Source organism: Panthera pardus, unplaced genomic scaffold, assembly GCF_024362965.1.
Source record: "Panthera pardus isolate Hobbes unplaced genomic scaffold, ASM2436296v1 HiC_scaffold_20, whole genome shotgun sequence".
Lineage (NCBI taxonomy): Eukaryota > Metazoa > Chordata > Mammalia > Carnivora > Felidae > Panthera > Panthera pardus.
The window spans coordinates 87868354-87879247 of record NW_026526766.1 but is presented as its reverse complement, the minus strand read 5'-3'; the positions used below and the strand labels follow the sequence as shown (position 1 = coordinate 87879247).

Sequence of the window (10894 nt, the reverse complement as noted above, 5' to 3'; positions counted from 1 at the left end):
CCAACTCCCTGAAGGTGACCTGTATCTTGTCCTTCTGTGTGGATCATATCCTAGAAAAATCTGATGTTTCACTGGCATATAGGCAGCTGCCGTTGGCTCCGTCTGCCTTCCCCTCTCCCCTGGTTGGTCTATGTCCTATAATCCTATCTCTGCACCTTTGCACCTGCTGTTCCCTGCCTGGGATGCCCTTCCCTCCTCCTCATTCATTTGGATCTTGCCATTCTTCAAGGCCACCCCAAGCCCCTCTTCATTCGGGAGGACCCCTGGTGACTGCAGGTGGGCCCCCCATTGAGTCACTTGGTCGGCCTTGCCCATCCATGGCTGGTGTTCCTGACCGTCTACGGGCGTGCCCTCCTTCTTGAACTAACCAGCACGTTTATCAAAGGCTGTGGCCAAAGCCCAACATTGTGACCACCCAGCACGCTAAAGGGGAGCAGAGTATGCCACCCCATCTGCCCCTTTGGCCTAAGGATTATTTTGAGCTGATTATTTCTGAGAAGCAGCAGGAGACGCTCTAGAAACAGAGTAGAAGGGAAATCTGTATTTCTAAAGGAAATTTCCATTAGAAAAGGTACCCGTCCCTGGAAGGGAGCTGCTACCAGAGATAACTTTATTTTCGTCCGAGAGACTTCCCCGCAAAGCAAGGTAACATTTGTCGTATGCATTTCTTCCTCTCATCTTCCCGTGAACTGCTTCCTCCCCACCTAGAAGCCCCAAACCCCTATCCCTTTCCCGAGCTCAGGATGGCACATGAGTAAATCATCTGGCCACTTTTGGAGTGATAGCTTTTCGTGACTCCCATGTTACGTATACGACTACATCTGCTTTTTCCTGTTGGTCTGTCTTATGGCAATTGAATTCTTGGACCAGCCACAGAACCTGGACGAGCAGGAGGGGAATTTTTTCCTCCCCAACAGTTCACGTACCAGACCCGTTCGTCCCTGCAGAAGCTAGTTAAGGACTCCAGCTCGCTTTAAGCTGTCGCCTCGAAACTGCCTAGAAAACCCAGCATTGGGCTAGTTGATTTGATGCATGACTCTGAACTTCAGAGGGGGCTGGAGACTTTCCCTGATGATGATGATGATTCCCTTCCAGTGACGGGGATCTTCCCTTCCCTCTCCTCCCAGGCTGGCCCGTGGCACCTTCACCCCAAGGTCCCAGCTCTGGCCTCTGACCTTATACAAATATGATCCTTCGGGAAGCAAAAACAAAACAAAACAAAACAAAAAAACCAGGGAGGGGGATACGACATAAGAGACTCTTAAATACAGAGAACACACCAGCAGACCCGTGACTAAAATAGAACCCACCCTCAGCCGGATGATGATTCCTCCCCGTCTCTGAACAACGCTGGTTTATGTTTCATCACATTTGTTAATTCTAAGATCTGCTTATGCAATGCCTTTATTTCGGGTCTCTGGGGAACGGGCACAGGCTCTGAGATGGGAGTTGGAAGAGATTGCAAGGAGCTCTGGGCCTGCCAGCCTCGCCTCCCCGGGCCCCCTAACACGAGGCCAGCCCGCCCAGTGCCCTCACTGTGGTTTCCCAGCAAAGACCCAACGAGACTAGTCGTGCGGGACCTCCCAGGGCCACCCCCACCCCGGCCTCTGTCTCCCATCCCTAGTCCTTCAGTGAAAGCCCTCCACCCCGGAGCCCTCCCCAGTGGCACCCTCGGTCCCTAAGCCTGTGGAGGAGGGCACAGTGAGACAGGAAGAGGAAAAAGGAAGCTACAGGCAAGGAGAGACGATGTGGGGGACACACTGCCCTGTGCGGTTTTGTTAAATCACTTTAGCGTAAGTTGAGAGTTTAGATGCAGACATTTGTCGGTGGCATCTGATCGTTTGAAATGACCCAGGAGCGGGGCGCCTGGGTGGCTCCGTCGGTTAAGTGCCCGACTTCAGCTCAGGTCATGGTCTCACGGCTTGTGAGTTCGAGTCCCGCGTCGGGCTCTGTGCTGACAGCTCGGAGCCTGGAGCCTGCTTCCAATTCAGTATCTCCCTCTCTCTCCGCCCCTCCCCTGCTCACGCTCTGTCTCTCTCTCCTTCAAAAATAAGTAAACATTTAAAAAAAAATTTTTTTAATAAATAAAAATAAAACGACCCAGGGGCTGGTTCCGTTGGTAGAGCATGCGACCCTAGATCTCAGGGTTGTGAGTTCAAGCCCCACGTTGACTCCGTGGGGTCAGGGACCCAGGTTCTAGGAAGGCTTGTTTCCGAGTCCTCAGTCCAGCCAGAGGGAAAGGGACCCTGGAAGACGATTTGTGCGCATCCTTCTTCTCCCATTGGTCAAAACTGAGTCATGTGGCCATATTCAGTGACAAGGGAGGCTGGGAAATGTAGTCCTTTATTGCATGCAGCCCTAAGTGCAGCTAAGAGGGGTCAAGAGATATGAGCATAGAAGCCTCCACCATAACTATGTGAGCTCACTTTTCCTGCACTCAGGTGGCCTTAAAGCCCCTCTCCACGCCCACCGCCCTGCCCAGCTCCTCCAGACCAGGGAACCTGGAGGGTATAAAGTTTCTGTCCCCAAATGTGATCCAATGGAACCTGGTCTGGGCCCGCCCCCAAAAGATGGCGGGAAGGAGGTCGGCCAGAGCAGAGCAGGCGTCCGCACATCTCATTCCCCACCCCCCTGTCCCCGCTGCCCACCCTCCTCTTTTCCTTCTCCTCTCTATGCCCGGTGATGCTCTGAATTGGGCTCTGGGGAAAAAGAGTCAGGGAGATACTTTCTAACATGCAGACGTGAGTTTGGGGGTTGGCAGGCTAAAGGGATAGGGTGGGGAGAAGTGGGGCCATCCTGGGGTGGGGGGCGGGGGGTTCATCCATGCTGTCACACCCAGATGGCAGCCAGTTAGAGACATCCTGGAAAAGCAGGTGGCCCAGACGGGGAAGAAGAGGCCAGGCGTCTGCCTCCATGGAGCCTCAACCCACAGGGGCAGGTCAGTGCAGACCTCAGCTTGATCCCGAGCGAGGGACTCTGACCTATGACTTGCCCACAGCCCGTGCAGCAGGAACTCTGAACCTTGTCCCCGCAGATGCCTCCCCAGGCTGCCTGGAAAACACGGGAGTCGACTCCGGTGACCTACTTGTAGTTCACCGCCTGCTGGAGACACGGCTGGGCCCCCGGCTACCCTCACTCCAGCCCCTCGACAGATCCTGGTCTTTCCAGAGAGAGGTGCCCCCATGCACTCACTTACTTTGAACGCTTAGGTGGAACTGAAAGGTGTGCGTGATTACCTCCAGTTTCTGCCTCACAGTCCCTTAGCATCTGAAGTACCCTAGTTAGGAATCTGCTCTCCAGAAGGTATCACATAGGCGTTTAAAAAAATGTTTATTTATTTTTGAGAGAGGGAGGGAGGGGGGTGGGGAGAGAGAACGAGAATGCAAGCAGGGGAGGGGCAGAGAGGGGGGTAGACAGAGGATCTGAAGCAGCCTTTGCTGCTGGGTGGCTCAGTCGGCTACGCATCCGACCAACACTTGGGTCATGATCTCACGGTTCGTGGGTTCGAGCCCCACGCCGGGCTCTGTGCGGACGGTGTGGAGCCTGCTGGGGATTCTCTCTCTCTGCCCCTCTTCTGCTCTCTCTCTCTCCTTCAAAATAAATGAATAAACTTAAAAAAAAAAATCGATACCACAGTTTATTCCTTAGCAAAGAACTGTTAGAAATGACTTTATTCTTAGGAGAAGCGTGAGGTGGTCAGAGAAGCGGACTGTCTAAAAGGTTCCTGGCAGTGAGCTCGGCAGCCTGGCACCTCCCCGGGGGTGCTCTGGGGCAAGACCCTGGGGTCTTGGTCCCCTCGCTCCTTGGACAGCCAGGCACGGGGGTCTGGCTTCCTTTGTATTTGTTTGCTAGTAAATATTGGGACACTTGGCGGGGTTAAGACCTGCTTTTGTTATAGCATTCCATCTGGTGGCAAGGCTGTTGGGGTGGCGGGTCTAGGAAGCCATCACGTGCCTCTAACTAGGGGTCCACATTTGTACCAGAAAACCCGGCCAGTTAGAATACATGCCCAATGGCAAGTGGTGGAGGCTGGCTGGGAACTAGGTCTGATCCTGGCACCGGCGCCCCTAACCACCAACCCACACTGCCCTCCCACATTGCCTTCGACTCGCTCCCACGTGTCTAGAGTTCTAGCCTTTACTCTAGACCCTGCCAGGCTGAGGCACTATGCTGGGTGCCCAAAGTGGCCACAAAGGGTGCCATCTTTGGGTGCCCCCTCTCAGTGGCCGCTGTAGCCCCCAAGCGGAAACGACGTGGGGCTCTCGGGCTGCGTCTGGCGGTGGCGACGGTGGGATGATTCCTTTCACAAAACCAACTCTGAAACATAACCCGTTCCCGCAGGGCGGCGGGGGAGGGGGCTCGTTCTCATGTTGGCCGTTGGATCTCATCAACGTACGCGTTTTTCCCAAGAGCCTTTGGCCCAGAGCAATAATGGATTTTCAACCAACAGGGACATCCCTGTAGGGACATCACCTTCTATTGTTCTGCAAACTAATGCTTTCGCGGCAAGTTCTGGAAGGGGCCATCGCTTCCTCTAATTCCTCCTCTTCCCCAATCACCCAGCATGTGGGAAGGCCCCCCGTTGTATTGAGAAAGGGCTGGTTCCTCGCCTGAGGGCAAGAGGGGGCCCCTCCAAGATCCCAGGTCGCAGGAGAGCCTAGCAAAGGCCCTAGCCTTTGTTTTCAAACCTTTAACAATCTTTAGAGAAACGCTTTAGGGACCCCCAGGAGAGGACACAGGCAGGAATGGCTGGCGGGGGGTGAGACGTGGGGTCGGGGCCCACCCTGGGGACGCCTGGGCTTCCCACGACACTCCTTGCGATGCGCTGGTTTAACCGTTACGCCCACGCCTCTCACTTGGCACAGTCTTTGTCTTGGGGAACCTGGGCAGACAACCCCCGAAGCGAGAGAAAGGGGGTCACGGGGTGGGGGGGAGGAAGAAGCCTGCGATGAAACGAAAAAAAAAAGAACAGAAACAGACAAAGCAACAGGTCCACACAAGGGAGGCAAGGACAAGTCAGGAAGCGTGTTTAATTGGCATGGCACAGAAGACATACATCAGGAGCACGAGAGGAGGCCTGGGCACACTGCGGGGCCCCTGTCCGCCCCGGGGCCTCGCCCCGCCCCCACCGGCACCTCCAGGACAAGGGCCTGCTTCGTCCCCAGAGACAGACACCAGCGGATTCAGACAGGACAGCGGCCCCCAAAAGAGGCCCCGAGGGGGTTGGAAAGGCAAAGAGGCAAACAGAAAGAACACAACCATAGCCAGGAAACGTTGCTTTTGTTTTTTGTTTTGTTTTTTGGTAAGAGTTGTCCAAATTCCTTTACAAAGTTGCAGGCTCCGGGTCGGGGGTCGGGGCGGGGGGGGGGCCGGGGAACGTGACCACTCAGACTGCCCTGCCCCACTGGCCTTCGACCTCTGCAAGGTGACCGCGCCGCCCACGCCCACTCCCCACTTCCCCCTTCGCCCTGTGAGGGACAGACACTTGCTCCCATCTGAGGGACAGAGGAACTGAGCGGGAGCCACTTGCCCCGAGCCTCAGAGAAAGCTGGTCACTGAGTCCAACTGGGAGCAGGTGGCTGTCCCCGGAGCCATGGACCGGGGCCACCGTCAAGATGCGGGAAAAACAGAACGGCACAGGCTGTGGGGCGAGGCGAGGCGGATGCTGCGTTTGTCCCAGGCCTGGGCAGTAGACAGGAGCCTGAGCCTAGAGGCCAAGACAGAAGATGGGACCAGCTGTTTATTCAACAAAAGCCTTTTATTCATTCAAAAATCAACCATTGGGTTTATTCCGCAGATATTAAAAAAAGGGGGGAGGGCAAGGCTTCCCATCACGGCGCCCTTATGCTCATTAACTTGCTAGCCCTGGGGGAGACCTAGAAGAGGGGCACCTCGGACACACACTGCCAGCCACGGGAGGCTGGGGCCCAGGGCACCTCCCGCTGTCCCCCCTCCAAGCTCCGGTTGGGCCTGACGGGGTCCCCACATGCCTTTGCAGCTCCCGGCCACCAGGGGGCGCGCCCGCGTTCCCTCGGACCCCGGAGGCGCCGCGGGGAACCGGGTGGCTTTTCGCTGGGTCCGCAGAGGGCCTCTCTCCAGGGAGAGGGTGTCTCTCCCGGGGGAGATCTAGGGCACCCCCCCCCCCCACTTTCCTCCCCTCAGAGAAGAGACGCTTTCCCGAAAGCCCAGGTGTCGTCTGGGAAGTTGGCTGTCAAAGTGAAAAGCATCTCGGGGAAAGGAGGACACACGCGTTTGCCTTGACATTGAACGTTGCCTGGTTAAATATCAGGAAGTCTGTCATTCTGGTCAATGCCATCAACAGAGTGGGGAGCGGACACTGTTGGGGAGAGGCCAGGGCCGCTGCTCCTGGGCCAGGGAGCGAGGAGCGAGGAGCGAGGGCCAGCGGAGGGACTGAGAGCCTGGCCTTCGGTGGGTCTGGAATCCCCAGAGAGCAGCATGTGACCCACCTGGGCCTGCGGTGGGGAGAGGGGTGAATCGGTGCCGGGGACAGAGGCCCACAGCTGCTCAGGTTCCATATCTGGAGGCCTGGTGAGAGGAGGGGACACAACTGTCCCTGCCCGGCCACCTCGGGCACAAATGGCCAGTATCCAGCGCCTTGCCCAACAAGAAGGGCGGCCCTTCCCTGCAGCTCTGGGTCGTCCCCGGGACACGGACCCGAGGTGCGCCTGAGCCACAGGTCCACGGTCCCGCCTGCTAAGGCCAAAAGCCCCACCTGTGGCTCCAAACTAAACGGCCGAAGGGCAAGAAGGGAGAAGGAAGGCCTCGCAGACACCTGCTCCACAGACACCCGGGAATCGATGCCCGTGCCGGAGCTGGCGGGATCCGTCACTCCTGACCCTGGGTGGTCCTGGGCTACGAGTCCCTCACCGAGATGGTGCCTCTAGCACTGGGCTGTGCGACTGCTCCTTCCCACTGGGCCAGAGATGCACATCGAGGCTCAGGCAGAAGGCGGGGGAGGAATGCCACGCGGGGAACCATCCCCCCACGCAACCCCAAGCCACCAAGTTCATCCCAACCTGCAAAGTCGCCTGTGAGAAGCGCTCCCCGTGCCTGCGTGATCTGGGGCTTACAGTGGATGCAGAACACAGCCCGAGGCCCTGCTGAGCAAGAAAGGAGTCTGGGACGAGCTGAGCGGTCCGGCCAGCGGGAAGGGACACGCAAGGCCCGCCCCAGCAGCGCCGCTCTCTGGCGGAGGGTCTGTCGGCTGAGGGTTAATTGGCAGACGCTCTGGCCTCCCGGGAAAGTGCAAAGTGAGAACCAAGGACAATTCAAAGTGAGAACCGAGGGCCAGCTTTTTCTCTCCCGGGTAAGGGGCAAGCAAGGAAGAGGACAGGCTGCTGAGTTCGCCAAGAAGCAGGAATTCGAGACTCAGGCCTGGCCCTAAATAGTCTGGGAGGCTGCTTCTCAGTCCGGGAGCCTTCCCTGGAAGAGGACTAGTTCTGGGCCAAAAAAAAAAAAAAGACAGCCCGAGAGTCCAGGAGGGACCAGGAAGAGCTGAAGAGAGAACAAGGTAGGTCATCTGATCCCGCACACAACCACCAGTGGCTTCCATGTCCCTGAAGACTTGTGCCAAGAGACAGGAGAGGGCCGCACACCGTGCCCGTGCCTGCTGGGGCGTGGCAAACAGCTGAAGACCGCAGAATCATAAATGCAAGAAACCCAGGCTCACAATGACACGGCCTCGGTGTGGGTACAGGAAACTTCCAGATCGACCAGCCCAAGCCTCCTGGTTCTGCCGCTGGGGTAGCTGGGGCCCAGGGAGGGCAGGGGGCTGCCTGCGATCGCAGAGCAAGGGCCAGCCGCAGGTTCCCGGAGAGGCTCCCTGGCCTCTGACTTTCCTGGTGGCGGTTCCGGGGCCACCCGGGCTCAGTGGCAGGCAGCGTTCCAAGCTTCCTATGAGCACATATGGGCTGCAGCCCCAAGGGACAGCCACTATCGGACTGGACCGTCTGCGGCCCTTCCCTCCTCCCCTCCCTCCCAGCGTTTAAGCTGAGAGAGGAAAGGGAAGGGGGAGGCCACGTGATCTACGGGACAAGGCAGGCGGGCAGGCAGAAAAGCAAGTGGGAGAGAACCGAAGGACTCTCTTCAAAACCCACCAAGGAGGGAGAAGGAAACTTTCCTCTGCTCACCGGCTTGCCAAGAGCGTCCTCCCCCGCCGCCTTTCCTTACGCACCCCAGCCCACCTTCCAGGCTCCCCCAGTCCCCAGGCTGCTGCAAGCGCCAAGCAAGAGTGGAGAAGCCAAAAGACGTCCCCTGTTTGTCCTCAGAAAAGATGCTCTGGACCCAGAAGAGGAACAGAAGGGGGAGTATGGGCAGGAAGCGGAGAAAAGGGGTTCAAGAAGGAGGCATTCGGGCTGGGGGAACAGTGCGTTAGCCATTTAAGAAACCCACCCTTCCCCTCTCCAAACATCAAGCACAGTATCTGAAAAAAAAAAAAAGAAGAAGAAGAAGAAGAGAAAAAGAAAAAAAAGGTTTTTGGCTTCTTGGCCGCTTCAGGCCACCATTCTCTCCGGCGCAGGTGGGCGGGGGCGTGCGCATATAAACGGTAGGCCCCGCATCCCTGGGAACTTTGGACACACGAGGCAGCAGCAACAGTTAACAACCAATAAATAAAAGGTATCAATTATATATGTATAAAAAAAAAAAAACACCTCACTTTCCCCACAAAAAGCACAATACTGTTATCACAAAAAAAAAAAAAAATCATCATCATCATAATTCATCATCCTTGCCACGCAGGTGGTCTGGCTGCTCGAGGATGGGACGACAAATAACGCGAATCGGGCAGGCCTCCCCCAATGCCCCCGAGCACACCGTGGCCGAGGCCGTGACTCCCCGTGGCCTCTCCGGCTGCCGAAGGACAGCCGAGGCGGGAGGCAGTCTTCTCTGAGGTCCACGGCAGCCTTCTCCCCATCTGTCAGTCTGTATCTTCTAGGACAGAAGGTGGTTGTTTTTTTCTTTTTTTTTTTTCCCTTTGTCAATGTCTGTTTGAAATAAAAAAAAAAAAAAAAAAGCACACGCACAGGAGAGCAGGAAGGACCCAGAGGCTGCCCGCGAAGCAGCCGAGGCCTTGGTTTTGCAGGGGGCTGTAGCCTTTTCCGTTTCGTGTCGGTTTCTGGACAAGCAGAGGTTGTTGGCGATTGGAGCCAGTGGCTTCAGGCGGCGGTGGGTGCAGGGCAGGGGGGAGGAGAGCCGGGCCCCGCGGCTCCAGGGCCGCCCGGCTGGGTGTAGATGCGGAGAGAGGCTGGGGGAACACAGGAGGGTGGCGTCGGGGGCGGAGGTGGCCTCATGGCACGGGAGGAGGTGAGTGGTTCCCAGGCATCTGGAAGACACAAGGAGGTGAGACAGGTGCGGAGCTGGCTGGCTGCCAGGAACCCACGCCCACGGAGCCGGCAGGGGAGGCAACTGGAGGGCCGGGGGGCATTCCGTCAGAAGTCCTAAAATTCAGCGTGCGCACCCTCGGATCCACCTGTTTGGCGCTTCGCATGTCTCCTTAAGAGGCAAAGGAGGCGTTTCCCACAGTATCATCTGCGACAGAGACATACAAAGGGAGGGAGCGAGCCAGGGAGCCGGTCGGATAAATGAGGGCGCAGCCCTAGGATCAGATAATTTGCAGCCACGAAGGCCGAGGCGCGGCGTGGCCGACAGGCACAGAAGATGTCCAACAGGCTTCGTCACCGGGGACACACAAATAAACCCCACGGTGAGACACCACCCCACACCCGCCGGGATGGCTATCCTCAACACGCGGGGAAGTCCCAAGTGTTGGCCAGGGCGTGGAGAAGTTAGGACCCTCACCCTTGCTGGTGGCAGTGCAAAAGATGTCACCCAAAAGGCTCCACACAGTTACCGTGGGACCCAGCAATTTCACTCCCAGGTAAAAAAGGAACGAGGTCCTGATACCCGCTCCGACAAGGAGCCTCGAAGACGTTACGCTAAGTGAAGGGTACCGCACGCCAAAAGCCGCGTATTGCATTTATGTGACAGACTGCGTTCCGATGACACGTCCCAAGTAGGCAAATCCATAGAGACAGAAGGCAGGCTGAGGCTGCCTGCCGGGGGCTGGGTTGGAGGCGGGATGGGGCGAAAGTGCTTAATGGATATGAAGGTGGGTTTTTGCTTCCTTTCTTTCTTTTGAGAGAGAGAGAGAGAGAGCACAAGCGGGGATGGAACAGAGAGAGGGAGAAAAAGAGGATCCCAAGCAGGCTCCACACTGTCAGCACAGAGCCCGACGCAGGGCTCGAACTCGCGGACTGTGAGATCACGACCCGAGCTGAAGTCGGATGCCTTAACTGACTGAGCCGCCCAGGCGCGCCCAGCGTCTGACTCTCGATCTCAGCTCAGGTCTTGATCTCAGGGTCAAGTCTGAAGCCCCGCGAGGGTATGGAGCCTCCTTTAAATAAATAAAATCAAATGGTTAATTTGGGGGTGCCTGGCTGGCTCAGTCAGTAGAACGTGTGACTCCTGATCTCAGGGTTGTAAGTTCAAGCCCCAGGTTACTTAAAAAAAAAAAAAAAAAATCTTAAAAAACATTTTTTTAATGCAATGGTTAATCTTATGTCATGCGACTTGCGCCTCAGTATGTTTTTGAAAAAAGCAGCACGGAGGACCGGGCTGCCTGCTACCGTCTGCACGATCCACAGATCCTTCCCGTAACCCTGCTCCACTTAAATCCCAAGTCCCTGCTGCCCCGAACGCACGGGGTAGGCGTCTGATCCAAAAGGGGTCATTTCCCAGATCTGTGTGACATGACCAGAAAGCATCGGCTGGGCTGGGCTAGTCAGCTACGCGGTGGTGACCCGAAGGAGCAGGCAGGCCCCACGGGAGCAGAGTTGGAGGGGCCGCCGGGGTGCAGGTGAAGGGAAGGGTCCTC

At 56.9% G+C, this 10894-nt stretch overlaps 1 protein-coding gene across 1 annotated transcript in view; it reads right to left on the bottom strand.

The window, feature by feature from the left end:
• Nucleotides 1-5005: 5005 nt before the first annotated feature.
• NCS1 (neuronal calcium sensor 1) overlaps nucleotides 5006-10894 on the bottom strand; it is a 46459-nt gene continuing 40570 nt past the window's right edge. Inside the window, exon 8 of the mRNA XM_053908428.1 lies at nucleotides 5006-9343. The gene's annotated coding sequence lies outside the window, so the exon portion shown is untranslated. The remainder of the gene's footprint in view (nucleotides 9344-10894) is intronic.